This window comes from Leptonychotes weddellii, chromosome 4 (genome assembly GCF_054177405.1).
Source record: "Leptonychotes weddellii isolate Sample4059 chromosome 4, ASM5417740v2, whole genome shotgun sequence".
Lineage (NCBI taxonomy): Eukaryota > Metazoa > Chordata > Mammalia > Carnivora > Phocidae > Leptonychotes > Leptonychotes weddellii.
In genome coordinates, this window is record NC_138372.1 from 163564455 (window position 1) to 163582523 (window position 18069).

At 54.3% G+C, this 18069-nt stretch overlaps 1 long non-coding RNA gene across 3 annotated transcripts in view; it reads right to left on the minus strand.

The window, feature by feature from the left end:
- Window positions 1–6: 6 nt before the first annotated feature.
- LOC145720990 (uncharacterized) overlaps window positions 7–18069 on the minus strand; it is a 70783-nt gene continuing 52720 nt past the window's right edge. Inside the window, exons 3-7 of one of the 3 annotated variants that reach the window (XR_014144440.1) lie at window positions 17902–17956; window positions 3454–3649; window positions 2993–3079; window positions 845–1619; window positions 7–274 (exon numbers count right to left, since the gene is read on the minus strand). This is a non-coding gene — a long non-coding RNA (uncharacterized LOC145720990). Of the gene's footprint in view, window positions 275–844; window positions 1620–2992; window positions 3080–3453; window positions 8216–17901; window positions 17957–18069 lie in introns of all 3 variants that reach the window. The other 2 variants (XR_014144442.1, XR_014144441.1) reach the window with 2 other exon arrangements.

The window sequence follows — 18069 nt, forward strand, 5'->3', positions numbered from 1 at the left end:
ACAAGTAGGCAGAGCGGCAGGCAGAGGGAGAGGGAGAAGCAGGCTCCCCGCCAAACGAACAGGGAGCCCGACGTGGAGCTCGATCCCAGGACCCTGGGATCATGACCTGAGCCAAAGGCAGACACTTAACCGACTGAGCCACCCAGGTGCCCCAAACGCAACTTCTGAATGCAGTGGGAAACCAGAAAATTCATTTGACTCGCTTCGTTACAATGTCCACTTTATTGCGGTGGTCTGGAACTGAACCCACGATTATCTCCAAGGTCCGCCTGTCCTGGAGGAGGCATGGAGAATGCGTATGTGACAGTCTAACGGGGTCACCGGCACAATGTTGAACACACATTAGCACCCTTTCAAGGGTCCAGAAAGTCAAGATTTCTCAAAAGAGGGTCCCTAACAAAGATAAACCCACCCGGGCAACAGGGAGACGTTGGCAATGACCAGCCACTGATAGATAAGCTGTTTCAAATGCTTGGAAAACTAGGTGAATGAACAGCATGGGTTTCTGAATGTTTAGTTCACACCTGCTCAAGTGCACAACTCTCCCCAGGCTGGGATGCCCTCCTAGCCCTCTGCAGAGTCCCCTGCACGAGGGCTGCTGGTAACATCAGCACGTCTAATAAGGAGGTGCTGCAACTGTCGTCCGTGTGATCCTCACATCAACTGGGCAAAATGGATAATCATGCTTATTTCCCTGACATACGAAACTGAAGCTCAGAGAAGGCAAGTGACTCGACTAAGGTCACACAGCGAGACAGTGGCAGAGCCAGCACTCTGACCCAGGCTTCTGCCTCCTCCCGGATCTTTCTACGTAGCCATAGCTGACCCTCTAATTCATTAATACCTGCTCTCATCTTCATTATCTCCTTTCTTGTCATTCCTTTGGGCTTGATATCTGTCATCTTTCCAATTTCTTGAGACAGATACCACATTGTTCACATCCTCTTCTGCTGTGTGAATTAGGGTATTGCGTTCATTTTGGTTATTGTCTTTCTCAGTTCTAGAATTTCCATCTGAGCAAAATTTTTATAAGTTCTAGTTCTTTTCAGGTGAAATTCCCCACCTTGTCCATCTTCCTGAAATTATTCATCACAGTTATTTTAAAGACTATGTCTGCACCTTGTGACATCTGGATAGCATAGGGGTCTATTTCTATTGTCTGTTTTCTCTCTTTATCTCTCTTTGGTCATTTGGTTCTGTCCCCTGGCATGCCTGGTAATGCTGCATACTGTGTGAGCCAAAAGCATAGAGGCTCTGGAGCAGGCTGTCCTTATTCAGAGAGGAAGGTGCTTTCTCCTGGTCGGCAGGTGGAGCAGGGGCATGTTACTTTGTTCCAGGTACCGGGGTGACTGGGGCCACACTTCAGTTTTCACAGTGACTGGTTATTTCCGATTTGCTCCCACTTATTTCTGGTTTGCCCCCACTAATAGGCCACAGCCCTTCTCAAAGGATAGCTGGGATGCCTACCGAGGCGCCTCCTCCTTGCATGTTCTCACCTCTGATCTCCCCTGCACCATGAGGTTGTCAAAAGCTGGGTCTAGCCTTTTAGTCTCTCCGCTGCTGTTTGTAGCTTGGATTCTCAGGCTCTGGTCCCAGGCAGTTGAAATACTGGTAGATGCCTTGTAAGGAAGAAGAGATGCAGAGAATTCCCTCTTTTCTCTGTGGTTCCCTTTGCTCTAGGTTCTTGGTCGCTTAGGTTTGCACTGACCCGGAAGTCCTGAGTTCTATTTTTAATGTAATTTAATTTGCTTTACTCCCAGCCTCGTGAGACAGCCCAGCACTGAGCTGCCGTGCTCTCTGCCTGCTTTTGGAGCCTCCTACGAGCCAGCACATCCCTCATGCAAGAAGGGAGCTGGAGTATCGGGCTCCGCCTCCCATTCATCTCCCTTCTCTCATGGATCTTCACCTCTCAAGTCCTGGCTGCCTTGGCTGTTCTCTTAATGCCTCCAAAGAGCTGGATTTCTAGCTCATTCAGCTTTTTTAGTCCTTGGTGGGAGAAATGGTCTACAAGCCTCTGCCACTGCTGGACGTGGAGGCCACACTCACTTTCCTCTGCCTCTCTGGATGCCTGGTGCCTGGCATGGAGTCCTGGGTGTGGGGGGAGCTTGGAAAATCCGGAGAAGAGGGCGGGGCCCAGAGAAGCCCCGAAGGTGCCACACAAAGCAAAACGCGTCACACCAGCCAAGCAAGCAGATGGTGGGAGGGAAGGCAGCAAATCAACAGGCGGAGAGCGTCAGCCACAGCCTCTCGTCTGTCACCACCTGCCCACCCCCGGCTCCATCTGCTTTCACTTTGTCTCCACACACACCAGCTTCAGGACACACGGAAGGATGACTTCCCAGCTCAATGCATCCTGAGAACACTATGAGTAGTTACGGGGATTTAGCATCCAGGAGCCTGCTGATCATTGATCCCACTATGTCCTGGCTTTTGGTGTCCTGGCTGCTGCACATGGTGGCCCAGGGTGGCATGGAATAAGAACTGACCTTAAGCTTTCTATCAAAGAAGATCTATTCTTTCCTGAACTGCTATCCAGCCCTGGCCTGTTCGCTAGACACGCGGCATCCACCTAGTCTGGTTCTGTGAGGCACCTGCTAGTGGGTCATGGTCAACGGCTGTCGGAAAAGAAAATGGCGCAGACAGACCAGGGTTCAAATCCCGATTCCTCCCATTCCTAGCTGTGGGCTCGTGGGAAAGGCACTCCGTCACTCTGATATCGGTTTCTGAATCCAAGAAGCGGGACTAATAGCACCCACCTGGAGGATTGTGGTAGATTTAAAGGACGTGCCCAGAAGTGACCAGCTAGTCTGGCACAGAGTTGGTTCTAAATGCCAGTTCTCTGCCCCTCCCCAAGGTCTAGGCCCTCATTATGGAAAAAAAAAAAAAAAATCCAACAGGACCCCCGGCTTGCCTTCCTGGCAGGGTTATTTAAAAGAACAAATGAAATCAGGCATGAAAGCACCGAGGGGCATTAGGACAATGATGATCCCACCTTGCTCCATGAGTTGCTTCCATCCATCCAGGGACTGCTTCCTGTTCTACTGGCCATGACCTCTGAGAACCTGCAGGGAAGGGACCCCTAAGTAATGAAGGGGCTAGAGGTTAGCAGAGTATGTGCAGTTCATGTGGCCCAAGTTCTCTGTGCAAAGGTTAATGCTCAGAGTGCCGACCTCGTCTGCCCCTGGGGGCGTTAGGACATCCTGTTTCTTGCAGCTTGCAAGGCCCCTAGGCTGGATACAGTCTACAGCAGTGAGGACTCTTCCATCCCTCCTCTGTGCCCTCTCCCCTACTGCAGGGCCTGAAAGTCTGGAAATCACATTTCCGGGCTTCCCCTGCCCAGAGGGCTCTGGATGCAGCTGCAATTCGTTGGACTGGCCAAAGTGAGGCAGGGCCGTCCTCCCTCCCACCGCGGTGGAGGCTGCTTCGTGCTCCGAGTGCTGGACCCAGAACCACCTGCCTCCCTCACCTCCGAGCTGGCTTCCTGTAGTTTCCCAGCCTCTGGACCTCGGCCTGGAGTAGTAGGACAAGGACTTCCCTCCTGTCACCTTTCCAACAACTTTGCAAGCACCAGAGCCCCTGAATCCAATCCTTCGGCTTAAAGTTTCTGCCTCGGGTTTCTTCGTCCGTAGCACGAGGATAAGAATGGTACCTACCTCCCAGGGTTGGATCGAGAAAAACATGAGTCAAGGTAGGTCAATTGTGTAGAGCGGCGCCTGGCACACCCCGAGTGCTCCGGAGTGTGGGGTGTTATTACTGTCGCGGGTTCTGTTTTCCCGCATGGAGCGCCAACACCCCACCCCTACATTTCTGCCCCATTTCTGCTCACAGATGTGGAGGCTGAGCTCAGAGAGGGGAAATGACTTGTCCAATGACCCAGAGATATGGCGCCAGAGCTGAGAGGGGAGCCAGGCCCCGGATTCCACGACACGCCTGGCCTCAGAGACAGAACCGCTCTGTTCCCACGGCTGCCCCTGGCGGGGCTGTTTGCACACTTCCCCGGGAAGGGGCTGGGAAGGTGTCACGGGCTGAGCCCAAACAGAGCAAGAGAGGTCTGGGAGCTGGTCCAGCTGCTGCGGCCCGGGGTGAGGCCCTGCAGGAAAGTCCGAAGGTCCTGAGCCCCTGGCAGTGTGACCCCAGGGACGAGACCTCAGCTGCCCGAGCTTCGAGTCCCTCATCCATAAACGGGGGGTAAACACCGCCCTTGCCTTTGAGAGAGCTGCAGGGCAATAGTTCATCTGTCAACAGGAAGGAAGGGTTCTCTCTGGCAGACCCTATTCTAAGCAGGACTGTAGATCACACTGCCTGAGCCCACGACAGTCGTGGTGCTGGAAACGGGGATTACCTCCATCTTTCAGAGGTGGGAACAAAGGCCCCAGCGGGGCCTTTAGACAAGTTCCCTGCCCAAGACCCTCCACTGGTAGGTGGTGAAGAGGAGTTGCAGGCGAGGCAGAGCCTAGTGGGGGGTGTCCAGGGGTCTGCCCTGCCCTGGACCTGGCATCTGAGCCGCAGGAGAGGTGAGGAGCCCCACCGGGCAGTCCCAACGGGGTCTGCATGGGGCGCAGCTCAGCAGCTGGCTCGGGGCGAGCTCGGGCCCTCCCTGCTTGTTTGGTTCGCTTCCTGGTGGGCTCGCTCCAGCTCAGCTCCACCCGCTGTGAGTCAGCCCCGAAGCTGGCAGCTGGATCCCCACAGCCTGGCCCAGACCTGGATGCCCTCAATGCCTCGTTCCTCCCCTGGGCCAGGAAGGACCAGCCACGCTGCACCCCGACCCTGTTCCCGGCACAAAACATCACCCGAGAGAAACCTGGCCACAGTGAGGTGAGGCCTGAGAGGTGGCCCCGGGCATGCAGACGTAAATAGGGGTGACAGGCTCCTGGACACTGCAGAGTGGGGAGTGGCTGCTTCTCTCCTTCCAGAGGAAAAACTAGGTCTCTAATTAACCCAGCCAGCAGGTGCGCTGACCCTGAGGCCTCTCTCCTCCCTGTGCCTCCCAGGGGACGAGGGACAAAGGAGACAGCCCCCGCCCTGGGCCAGCAACCCTGTGGTCCGGCAGTGACACGGAGGCACCTCAGGACTTTAGGCCAGTGCTCATCTCTGGGCCTCAGCACCTCCTCTGTACAATGGGACGACGATGGCAGCCCCTGCTCACCCCAGACTCCGCTAAGAGAAAAAAAGTTAATGCATACGACGTGCTTAGCACTGACGGTCACTTTCCAAACGGACCATAACAGGTAGCCCCCACGTAATAAGAATGTTACCTAGAGTACTGAATGTATAACATGCATCAGAATCAATGCTAAGGGTTTATGGACCTAGAAAAGTGTCCAGAATGATCCTGACCTTCAGTAAACGATGGTTGTCATCATTAATGTTGAGGAAATTTCACCTTGCCCTGGTGTCAGCGTACATTTGGGCAACTAAGAAGCATGTGTGTGCGCTGGGGGGAGGAGGCGGGGTTCAGGATGAAGGCGCGGCCTGTGCGAAGCGGTGCGCTTACCACGCAGTTACCGTGCACCAGACAGACACCCCCCTCTGCTCTGCACCCCGCCACTCCCTCTGCAGATTCTCTCTCTCCCTTTGATTCTCTCACGCAACCATTACTGTGCCCTCTGGGTATGCAGCAGCAGCTCTGTCCAGTGCTGGGCAAAACAACGGTTAGAGAAAGTAAATGGCCTTCATCCTTGCCCTCCTGAAACCTAACTTTACAGAGCAGGGCAGAGGCTGAGATCATTAAGGGCTCACACGAAGAATTGAGAAAGGCTGAGATGGATCAGTTCTGTGGGCCGACTCAGCTAGGCCATGGCGCCCAGTCGGTTGATCCAGCTCTAGTCTGGGTGTGGCTGTGAAGGCATTTAATCCATGTGGTTGCCATCTATAATCAGTTGGCTTTAAGGAGACGATCCGCCAAAATGTGGGTGGGCCTCATCTAATCAGTTGAAGGCCGGAAGGGCAAAAATTGAGGCTTCCCGGAGAAGGAATTTTGTCTCAAAACTGCAACAGAGAAATCAAATCCTGCCTGAGTCTACAGCCTGCTGTCCTGCCCTACGGATTTTGAAGCTGCCCATTCCACAGTACATAAGCCAATTCCTGAAAATGAATCTCTTAACACGCATACACCTATACTCTATGGGGTCTGTTTCCCTAGAGAACCCTGACTGATACAACCGTCTTCAGTGCTACAGAAAAGCAGGCATGGGGTGGGCCTGGCAGATGTCCTAGGAAGTGGTAATGGCCTGAGGCCTGCACGGCAGAGAAGACAAGAGCCTCCGGGCTGGGGAAGCTCTGGGCTGGGGAAGCTGCAGGTGCAAGAGGTCTGTCAGGGATAGCATGTGAGTCTGAAGGAACTGAAAGAGAGAGAGGCCAAGCCAAGCAGAACCCCAGAGAGAAAGATGCAAGGCGGAGCTGGCCAGTGGGCTGGGGCCACAGGAAGTCCCAGCAGGGTTGGACACAGTGAAGTTTCCAGATCAGGCTCAGGGAGGTCAAGGCTTGCCCAAGTCAGGCTGCCAGGATGCAGAGTCAGGGCTAAGAAAATGGCTCCTCCCACAGCAGCACCCTCTCGTGGCCCGGCCTGTCTGGGAGTGCTGAATGCGTGCACCCAAGCCTTCTGGGGGTTCTGGCGGGAAGCTGGGCATCTGGGGGTCCCCTCCACCTTTCCCACCTTGCTCTGTACCCAGGGGCTAGCCTTAGTGCCTGCATCAATGGGCTCCCACTCTGGCTGGCTTCCTGTGGGTTTGGCCATGGGAACGCGGTGGGAGACTGGAGAGAAAGGGGACAGAGACTGGGGGCTCCGGCCCCTCCCTGCATACACTGGCTGTGTCTCGGGGTCTTAGCAACATCTCTGATCTCATCCTCTCACCTCCTTAGCCCTAGGACTGGAAACATCCCACGGTCTCCATCGCCAGGGATGGCCCCGTCCCTGTGGTTTCTCTGCCCCAGACCATGTCCTCATAAACCCGCCTTTCACAAGCTGCCCCCGCCGTGGCCCATGCTGAGGGCACCATCTGCATGCTGCTGAGTGGTGCGGGTGGCCCCAGGGTTCTGCCTGTTGCAGGCGCCAGCCCTGCATCTCTAGGAACAGCCCTGGCAGCCTCAGAGGATTCGCACGAAGAGCTGGTTTGGGCCAGCTGGACGCCCAGAGCCCTGGCTCCCCTCCTGCCTTGGGTAGCTTATCTTTCTGGAAACTTCCCAACCCTGCAGCCCAGGAACTCACCCATCAAGAGGTCTTCCACTGAGATGGTCTGGAGCAGCCACAGAGCCAGAGGCTCCCCCTGGGCTCCCTTCAGGTTCCAGACTCACCACATTCCAGGTCCCACTAGGGGGCCCTCTAACAGGCCCCGGCAGGTGACAACCACCAGCTGCTTCCAGGGCCCGCCTCCCACAGGAACCCGCAGCTGACTGTAGGCAAGACACAGGGCCAGGCCCCTACAGCCCAGGGCTGCTCCGGGTGCTGACGGCAGCCTGAGCCCCAGCCACTGCACAGACCCTCTCTGCCACCCATTCACCTGCCTCTCCCATCCACCGGCCCTCGGACTCCCGCTAGACTTCAATATCAAGCTGGTTTTGCTGGCGGACAAAGGCCCACAGGACATCTCTAACCGGCTCGGTGGCCACTGGCGGGGTCTCCTCCTCATCTCAATAATGGTTTGGCAGCCTCAACCGCCTCCCAATCTTCCCCATGCACAGTCTGCCCAATCGGCAGTGTCAATATCTGGCACGTTTTTGTGCGGGACTCCTAGCAAGGTGCCCAGAGGATCTTTGGGACAGGTACCCTTCCCTCTGCTTTGGGGGGCGGAGGCCATTGGGCTCTGAGAGGCTACACAACTTCTTAGGGACTAGCCAGGGGGTGAGAGAGGCAGTTCCAGGTCCTATGGGGAAGGTAGTACTATCAGTCCCATATTACAGATGGGAAAGCTGAGGCCTGTGGCCTCAGGATACTTTCTCAAGGTCACACGGCTAGGAAGGGCAGGGTGGATTCCCGAGTCCGCTCTTCAGTGCTGCTCCGGCTGGCCCCTCACCTGCGCACCTCTCACCTGCGAGGACACGAGTACTGCCCTGCACACCCCAGCGGCATGTCGATCTTCACCCTGAGCCAGTGAAGCCAGACTGCGCCAGCGCCGGGAGCCAGCGCGTGGCAGTTCACACACGGAGACTCGGAAGTGGCGGGCCGATGACAACTGGAGGAAGACGGAGGGCTCCATGGAGGAGGTGGTCGTGGAGACTGAGGGAGGTAGACAGGGTGGAGTAGAGCAGGCAGTTTCCCAAAAGTGCACGGTGGCGGCGGCCGCGGTGATAGGGGGCGCCTGGCACAGTTTCGGAAATCAGGGTGCCCTGAGTGGGGTGGGGCCAGCTCCTGGAAGTCTTTAGGAACGTGGACTTTGGGATAAAGGCATCGGGGAGCTACTGATGGTTTGTGAGCAGCACACAGCAGTGACAGGCAACCGGCATCAGGAAGCTAGACTGGAGGGGGTGGAGTCTGAGACCAGCCCTGTGTCCATCCTGGTGCCTTGGGAAGCCCATCTCCTTCGGGACCTGTTTCCTGACTCCTTCCTGTGCTGACCTGACCATCTGTCTGCCCGGGTCCCCCACACCCAGGCGGTGCTGACCGCTTGAGAGAGCCCCCTTCTTGGGCTCGACAATCCTCCTCTCCTTACCCTGGTACCTCTTGCTTGCTGGAGGGGAAAACAAAGATTCCCCGCAGCAGTAATAGTGAGGGGTTCTGAGCGGGCGGTTTTGAGAAGCGCGTCTGAGAAACGTGATTAAGCAGGATTAGGGTCATATGAGAAGCAGTGGATATACCTTCATATTTTGAGCTGCACAAAAGGAATTTAAATCCACAAATCTTCTTATGTGTGTAGCTTGAGCGGTGCTAAATTCAGTCTGAAGACACCCTTACAACACGCAAGGCATGTAATGTGGTCAGGACTGCATCTGCGTGGCCAGGCTGATACCTGACCCCACCTCCGACCCCGGAAAAAAAGGGGGGACTTCCCTGATTTCAGTGGTGTCTAAGTCATGGCAAAGGAAAGACTATTCAGAACTCTGAGACCCAGACCCCCACCCCAGCCCTGCCTCGGGGGTCTGCCGCTGGTTCTAAAGGGCTCCCGGGTAAGTGACAGGCTGGAGTCCTGGCTGGTGTAGAGTGAAGGTTTAGAGAGTTGAGGTAAGGTCCCTCCCAGGCCCCCGACTTCCAAGGAGAGATTTTTTTAACCATTTATAGGGGCATCCAGTAGGCTCCTGAAGGGGTTGAGGGGGGACGATCTCTGGTGATGTCCAGAATGGGAATTCCGATTGCAGGATCAATGCAGTGGCTAATATGGTGGGAGGAGCCCAGCACCCTCCAGGGTTTGGAAATGGGCAGGAGCCCCAGACGGCAAGCACGAGTCTGGTACGAACCATCCCAGCAACCAAGGGTTGAAGGGGTGTCATGATGTCCAGTGGGGTTACTGGGATACCGCTGTCCTGACCTAGACCCCCAGAGCCCACTCGGGAGGAGAAGAAGGGCAGCTACCATCAGAAAGAGCTGCCTGTTCAACTCCCAGCACTCTGCGCCCAAGCCACCTGTGTGGGGCCTTCCTGAGCCCACACTGGGAAAGGAGGGACATCTTGCCTCGTTGACAAGGGACTTTGGAAGAGCCCACTGGGGGGACCGGGAACGCGGGTGCCTGAAGCAGATGGGCAAGGCTCACATCGTGGGCTGGGGAGCTTTCAGAGCAGTTGAAACCAGCCAGCCCTGTGAGGCTCAGGGCAGCAAATACAACAGCACAGGGCAAGCCTGGTCAGCAGGGGCCCAGCGAGTAGGGCGCAGAGGCCAGTGGTGGCCTGGCACGTGGGGTGAGCGTGTGGGAGGCGTCCCCAGAGCTGGGAGCCGCCAAGGGAACAGGAGGGCTTAGAGCCAGAGAGAGAAGGAGATACCAGTCTTGGCATCCCAGAGCTGGTGAGTCCTGGAGAAATCCATGCACAAGCATGTCAGGGAAGGAGGCATGGGTACCTGTCCCTAATGTCCACAACTGGGTGCCAGCATCCAGCTGGACGCTTCTCCTAGGGCTCATTCAGTCATCACAACCGCTTTGCAAGGGGATGACACTTCGTCTCGCGTAGCGAAGGCCGAGGGGATGAGCTCAAGGGCACACAGGAGGGACGGGCTCCAGATTCAACCCGGAGTCGGCCTGTGCTGAGTGCACACGCGAAGCACCTATGTTGCTGCTGATCCCCTGCCGGGTTTGTATTTTAAAATATTTTATTTATTTATTTGGGAGAGACAGAGATAGTGAGAGAGAGCTCGAGCAGGAAGGAGGGGGAGAAGCAGACACCCCGCGGAGCTGGGAGCCCAATGCGGGGCTCGATCCCAGGACCCCGGGATCATGACCTGAGCCAAAGGCAGACGCTTAACCATCTGAGCCACCCAGGCGCCCCTGGTTGTATTTTAAAGCACGTAGGGATGCTGGGGCCTGGGGAACATCCAGGCAGCTCTCTCCCCTCGGCATTACTTCCTGCCTCGTGTCGTTAGCCATTATGAAGATGCCTCATCATCTAGCACCTGCTGGCCACTCGGGCTCAGACAGGTTAGAGGACCCACTCAGGGTCACTCACCTGGGAAACAGTGGATGGAGGCAGAGACCTCAGGTCTAGATGCTATGTGGGAAAGTGGAGAGTCAACGGGGGTTGCAGCTCCAAAGGCTGATTAGCTGTGTGACCTTGGACAAGCCACTTGACCACACTGAGCCATCCCCTGCCCCTGTGCGCAAAACCAAAACAGTAACAGCACATGCCCTATGAGTTCTGGGAAAGAACATAAGCCAGTGTAGAGCTCTGGGATCTATTTGATCCCTTCTCTGTATTGATCGTCTTGAAAGCAGGCATTTCCAGCTCACTGACTTCTGCCCAGTGCAGCTCTAAAAGCTGGTCGAAGAGCTCTATTCCTGGTAACTCACTGAATCTGTTAATCTGTCCATCTTACAGATGAGAAAATGGAGGCCCAGGGAGGTTAAGCCAGGATCATACATTGTGTAAGAGTGAAGCTCAAAGGTGATCCAAGCCAAGGGAAGCCACAAAATGGAGCTTTTCAAGCTAAGTATCTGCCCTTCAGGTGATGGAGTCTATGGCCTCCCCTGAGGGTGTGCCCACACCAGCAGGGGGACTGTCCCCACTCAGCCCTGCTCTCCCTGACCCCTGCAAGGTGCACACAACCGCTACTCACCCTCTATCAATGGAGGAGGCAGGTCGAGTGGGAGAGAGGGAATGAGTGAGTCTCGATGACCCACAGGACAGTGAATGCCCTTGAGGCCGGGGTGCCCCTGCCCCAGCAGAGCTGGCCGCCGAGTGGGCATTCAACACTGGGAGTCTTCCGCGCACCCCCACCTGCATCTCTTCTGAGTGCTGGGGTGGGAGACTGCACAGCTTGTCCCCGGCTCCCCATCACAGGGCGCCCCCCCCCACTTGGGGAACACAGCACCTTTATGGCACTTTCTTACTCTGCCCAATTTGCTCTAGAACAGGTGCCCTTTGATCTCCTACAGTGCACTGGAGAGAGGTGAGCTTCGGAAAGTCTGCCTGCTGTCCTGGGGTCGCAGAGACCGAGGCTAGACAGGCTGGCCTTGGCGCAAATCCGGGTGTCGTGGTGCATACACAGTGTGCGGGCAGGACTCGCGATCTTAGTATCAGCACTTCTCTTTTGCCCGCTGGGGGACCTCACGAAGCCTTCCTTGTCTTTGAGTATCCTGGGCCGACACAGGGAGCACACGAGCTTGTGTGTGAGGGACGCCGAGATAAAAAGCCTCGCTCCCTCCATATGGACAGCACGACGTGGGGCAAAGGACCAGATCCCGAGACAGGGTGTCCCACAGGCTTCCTTTTGCTCTTTTCTTTGGCCTTCTGGGGTCCTGACCCTTTACACCTTCTCCTTCCCTGCCTTAGTGAGTGACTAACAGCATCCTTTGCCATGGAAGACACTGGTGGTGAATTTTGCATCGGTGTGTGTGTGTGTGTGTGTGTGTGTGTGTGTGTGTGTGTGTTGTTAGAGTTTGTTAGAGCTACATATCAAACATTGCTATGTTCTGCAAAGAAAACGAATAATCAAAAACCCAGAATGATGAACCATCGGGCTGAGCTCCCTTCCTCTTTGCTGTGTTGTGGTTTGTTAGGATTTCAACTCTACTTCTTTAGGACTTCAGCGCAGTTCTTTTGATCTCGGGGTGAGCCACTTCCACTGAGGAAGCCGTGTCAGGATGTCAGGATATCGCCATGAACATCTTGTTCCGCTGGCGCTCGGGAGCCCAGTGCCTGGTGGCCGAGATGCTGGGGACGTGGTGATAAGGACACGTGGAGCAGTGGGTGTGACATAATGGACCTTTGAACTGTAAATACCAAGAATTGTGAGGACTCCCTTAGTGTCTGGTCTGGGCGAGGCTCCTCTTTGCTGACCTGAGTTGCTCTCCGGGGACCTTGGGACACTTGCTTCTGCCTTGACCAGGCCATTTCTGGTTGGCAGTGGCGTTAACCCACTCGGTGGTCTCCGGAGAAGGGCGCCTGTTCCTGCCTTGGCAAGGCTCCCCCGTGGGCAGGGGCGCCGGCCGGGTACCAGTCCCTGGGGCACTAACCTTCGGCACAGCCCACCTGTCGCCTGCTAGCCGCGTGCCCCAGCATCAAGGGACCCAAGCCGGCAGCTTTTACTTGGAAGGACTGACTCCACAGACACACAGCTTGTAGAAAGGTACACCTCAACTAAATTCGGACTTTACTCTGCCTGAAACAACAGTGTAATCAATCACTGCTTCGGAGCATGTTATTTCTTTAATGGCTTATTAAGAGACATCATCCTATAGACTACTGGCTTGTGAAATATTACTATTATAAATTACCATTCCCACAGTGAACCTGTGTTAAATTATTGCCAAAGAGCATCTCAGTCTCTGAGCATAATTTGCCTCAAGTAAAATATTCTGGCCAATGCAGAAAATAAGCACATTGTCTTCAGATTCAACTTATATTTACGAGGCTCACACAGTATGCCTGGCTGCTAATTTCCTCCCTATTTGACAGGTAGACATAGAGAGATGGGGGCTTTCTGATAAGCCGTGACCTGGATCCAGCCCCAAGAACCTTCACTCCTTCCTGTTTCTGGAGCTCAGAATCTGTGAGTGTTGACTGAGCTGTCATCTTCCCCCAAATTTAGAAGGGGTCACTCTGAGCCCTGACTCCGGGCGTGAAAGGTGTGAGATCTCCGCACTCCCCCTCCCCTTCACAACAGCCCTTGCCCATGCCCCGGAGCCTCATGGCACCTGCCAGGATCCATGACACACGAACAGGCTAGCTTCTCAGTCAGCAAGAGGGAGATAGGATAAACTCAAAGCTTGGACCATAGCTTTCCAGCCCCTCCACGCCCCTCTCTGCACATGCCTCACACTACCCAAAAGTCTCCAACAGTTCCCTCCATGCCAAGAATGAAATCCAAGGCTCTGGCCACAGCCTGCAAGATCCTACTAGAGCTGGCCGTTGCCTACTTTCTGACTCCACTCTCCATGCCTTTTCTTTGCTCACTCTATTTACCAGCCCCGTGCCCTCCACAAGATGACAAGCACACGATGTGGGGACAGGCTATGTGCACTGCCCAGATGCTCCTCCCACAGATAGGAGGCTAGCCATCACTTAACGCAGGATGCTGGGTCCCATGTCAACTCCTTGGAGAGACTATCCCTGCACCTTCTGCATCCCTGAATAATGATGTCTATCACACTCTGCATTTCGCCCACCTGTTTTCCAACATTATATACTTATGAACATCTGAAAAGATTCTCCATGCAACTAGGTTCCTTGAACTCAAACTCTGTTTTTGTTCCCCACCATGTTCCTAGAACATCGATCTTATATAATCTTGAATAATCACCTGAAAGGTAGGTACTATCCCATTTTATAGATGATAAAACTGAGGCTAAAAGACGTTGAGCAATTGCAATTTACCTAATCTCACGATTAGTAGGTGATAGACCCAGGATTCAAATCCAGACATTTTCAATGCCACCTTATTGTCAAGAGATGCTACTTCATGGGTCTCTGGCATTCCCATGTGTCTTACTGGGCAGGCTAAGAATGCAAGGCCCCACCAGTCCTATATCTGGATCATTCTTCAGCATTGCATCTGCAGCAACCAACTGCAAAACATGAGGTGGTATCTTTCTCTGGGACCAAAAGACGGCTCGCTTACTGTTTGCTACGGAGCCACTTTTCTGGCTCATGCATCCCCTGGCTGGTGAACTCTGTCTCAAGTGCCACCTGCCCAGGAACACTTCCCTGGTTCCCTCCCCCTCCCTTCCCCTCAAATTCATGTGAGACGACTATGTATTGGAAGGAAGGGAGCAAAAGAAAGTTTGATTTGATCGAAGAAGGCTAAGCCAACGAATTTGGGGCAGACACCGTAGAAGACAAATTAACACAGAGAGGAGAAAGTTTTGAATGTTCACATTTTTGTGACCTTGAGAGCGGCTCAGCCATGAACTCTCTGGAGTTCGATCAAACGAAGAAGCTGATCAGGCTGAGCCTAACCTGCCACTGAGAGCACAGACCGTGTCTCATTTTGTTCAAGGTCTCTGGTACTGTACCCACATGGGGGCCTGCTTAATGGGTAGACGGACAGAGGGATGAGCTAACGATGCCGACTCGTGACAGGCTTGCTGGTCGACCCGCAGATTACCTGCTCCTTACCAGCAGGAAGGGCTGGGCTGTCTTATGCGTTTTTGAGAATTCCTTTTGGGAAACTTTCAAGGGGTTCACAGGCCAGTAACCAGGCAGAACTGCTTTCTAATTATTCTTTTTCCGGCTGAATGAGATTCAGTTAATGGAACACTTAATAAGTCCTTCTGGGCCCCAAGGAAAGAGAGACATTTCTCTGCTCCTGGAAATGAATTTCTGGTTCCACAGCCACAGAGCCCAGATCAGGGAGAGGTGAGGACTGCCTGAAGCTCTTAACTGAATGCCTGAGGCAGGATCGCCAAGGTCATGCCCTCAGCATTGGGCATCCCTCTGCTGAGAGCCCCAGGCCTACCTAATCAAAGGAGAGCTGCTGGAAGGCTCGGTCTCAGTGCCTGGCTGCCTCCTGCCTCAGAGGCAAAGGCTTGCGGCATTTCAGGATCACAGAGGAATGTAGGGAGGACCATACCTCTCTGCTTCCTTTTCCAGGTAGGGAAACCAGGGCTCACGACCTGCCCAAGGTTGTACATGGGTCTGTGTTGGCCCCAAGACTAAAACCTGGGGTCCCTAACTCTCCAAACATGTCCCTTCCAGCACACCTGGTCCATGAGCTGCTCCAGCAGGCACCAGACAGGTGTCAATGTCCACACAGATGGCAGAAGAAGTGACCCCCAGGCAGGACGAGTCTGTCCGAGATCACAGCCCACTACCGGCCCTGCCGGGACACAGATGTGTCTGCCTCTGCCCCTCCCCCAGCCCCACCCCCACCCCAGGTTCTGCTTGCTGGACTTCCCTCTCCCGAGGTCAGTTCAAGGTCAGTGGTACAGCCCCAGCACAATTTCTTGCTCTATTTCTGTAGTTTTGGAATCCAGGCTCCTGCCCTGCTTAGAAGGACAAGCCTGAAGTAGTGGATCAGAGTCCTGGTTCAAACATACGGTTTGAGAAAAAAATACAAAGCAAGGCACTATTGGAACTATGGAACTATTTCAAATGTCACCCAAGAGTTGACGGTACAAAGAGGATTAAGGAACAAGACAAGTTGTTTCCTATTAGATATACACCTTCCTTCTGCCCCATTCAGCTCTGTTTGACTTTTCTCGCTACACAGACACAAGCCCCTGCCTCACCCCCGCAGACACATGGAGGGTGGCAGATGGAGGAAACAATAGAGACTGGTAGCTGTGTTGGCCCCAGGGCCTTTGCACACGCTGTTCCCCCTGCCTAGAACATTCTTACGCTAGAGTCCACATGGTTTGCTCCCTGGCTATATTCATGGTTCTGCCCAAATGCCCTCCTTGGAGGGGCCTTCCCTGATCAACCTAAAATAGCATCGCTGTCACTGTCCGCTTGCTCAGCTGCATTTTCCATCACAGACTTAATCACAAAATGACACTTCACTGTATACAGAATTCCTTCTTTGTGGGCCTGTCTCCCTGTACCAGGAGGGCAGGAACGTCACCTGTGTCCCTGCCTGCTGGGTCCCCCATGCAGAGGACAACAGTGGGCTCTCCACAACGTGTACAGGCTGGAGGCAGGGTGAAAAGTGCTCAGAGCTCAGGAAGCAGAGGTTCATCTGGGTTTGTGTGTAATGGGAGAAGGGGGGGGCGGTCCTTGGTCATTTCTGTGCCTCAGTGTCCTCATATGGGAAATGGGATGGTGACAGTGACAACCTCAAAGCAGTCCTGCCCACGGATGGCCCAGGGCAGCGTCCAGCTCAGGGCAGGTGCCCTCTCAACCTGGGACCTTGTCTTGGGGGCCTCTTTGTCCCTGACCGAGCAGATCAGCCACCCCCAGGAAGGGAAGGCAGAGCTCAGCCTATGGACTTCCTTTGGCTTTTGCAAAAACAACAAAACCAAAAATATTACAAAACCACACTGTGCATCTGTGCAGTTGCTGAGGGTGGTGGCATACAAGCCTGAGTCCTGTTTCCTGGGGTCGGTCCTCTGTGGGTGAGGCAGGATGTGGGGCACACAGCATGGGACGGGGACACCTGGCTCTGCTGGGGGGCCCCCAGGCCTGGTTCCCAGAGAGCTTGAAGCCTCAAAGTGACTTCCAAAGGGAAAGCACTTGGCAAAATAATAAATAAAATAAAATAAAATAAAATAAAAAATTTTTAAAAATTCACACAGTGTGATGTGTAAGAGCCAGGCCTAGAACCAGCTTTCCAGACTTCAGGAAGAGGACATTTGTTAGCTAGTGGTTTTCCAATTTTCTTTAAACTGGAATCTCTCCCAAGCAGAAACTAGCCACTTAAACAGCGTTTCCCGGTAAGGTGGGGGTGGGAACTCCCAGCCCAGCTGCTGGGTCTCACCACCCCTGAAGCTGGTTTGCAAATCAAAGTCACACCCCCTTTACCCCCAGTCCAGAGTGTTCTCTGAGGATTCAGGAGACCAAATCAGGCAGTTCATCTGCGGTCATGTTACTAAATGGGTCTTGTTCGTTCTCAGGTTCTAGGGAACAGGTTCTAGGAAAACTTCTGAAAACAAAAGAGTGGGTTTCAAGGATGAGGACGTGGAGACAGGTACCCCTAGTGACGGGAGGGAGGGGATGTGAGAAGCAGCAGGACCAGGAGAAAACAGGGAGGGTCAGAGCCACGGGGACGATGCAGAAAAGGCTGAGGGAGAGGGTTAGGCTCTGGCAGGCCCCTAACGGCATGTGGGAAGAGGGTGCTGGGGGCCCCAGTGGGTGTCAGCCCCAGGCCGGACCCCACCTCTGCCACCCACCCTGCCCTCCTTCTCACCACGAAGTCAAGTGTCCTACTTTCTGAATCACAAAGACACATCCACGGTCGAAATAATCTACCGCTACAGTCTGCACGTGGGACGTGAGACATGCTTTATAACCAGCGCAGAATGCATCTCTCGTGCTGTATTTGTTGGTGACCTGTTGATGCATTTGAACGTAGCAAAAAGGGAACACACTCGGTTAACCAGAACTTTCCAATGATGAGAGGAACCTCCCATTCCCCGAGCACTGCCCAACCGCTTGGGGTAAGAAAGCACTCTGCCTTCGAAACATCCTGTCTGTCTGGAGAGCCTACTGTGTTCTGGGTACCCTAGGAGAAACAGTGAGAGATACAAAAACCGGGTCACAGCTCTCCCCCACATGTGTGGCGGGGGGACAACCATTTCAACACAGTTTAAGGCAGAGAGAGCAAGCAATTGAGAACACGGGTTCTGGAGTCACAGAGAGCGGGATTCGAATCCCAGATCTGTCACTTACCCACTGTGTGACCTCGGGGGAATTCCTTAACCTCTCTGAGACTCCGTTTCTTCATCTGAAAAACGGAAAAAAATACTCAGACTCACTGCAGGGAGAAGGCATGACAATCTCTCCAGAGAGTGCCGGCAACGTGCTCAGCTCACACGCACAGAGTAGGCATGAAGTGCT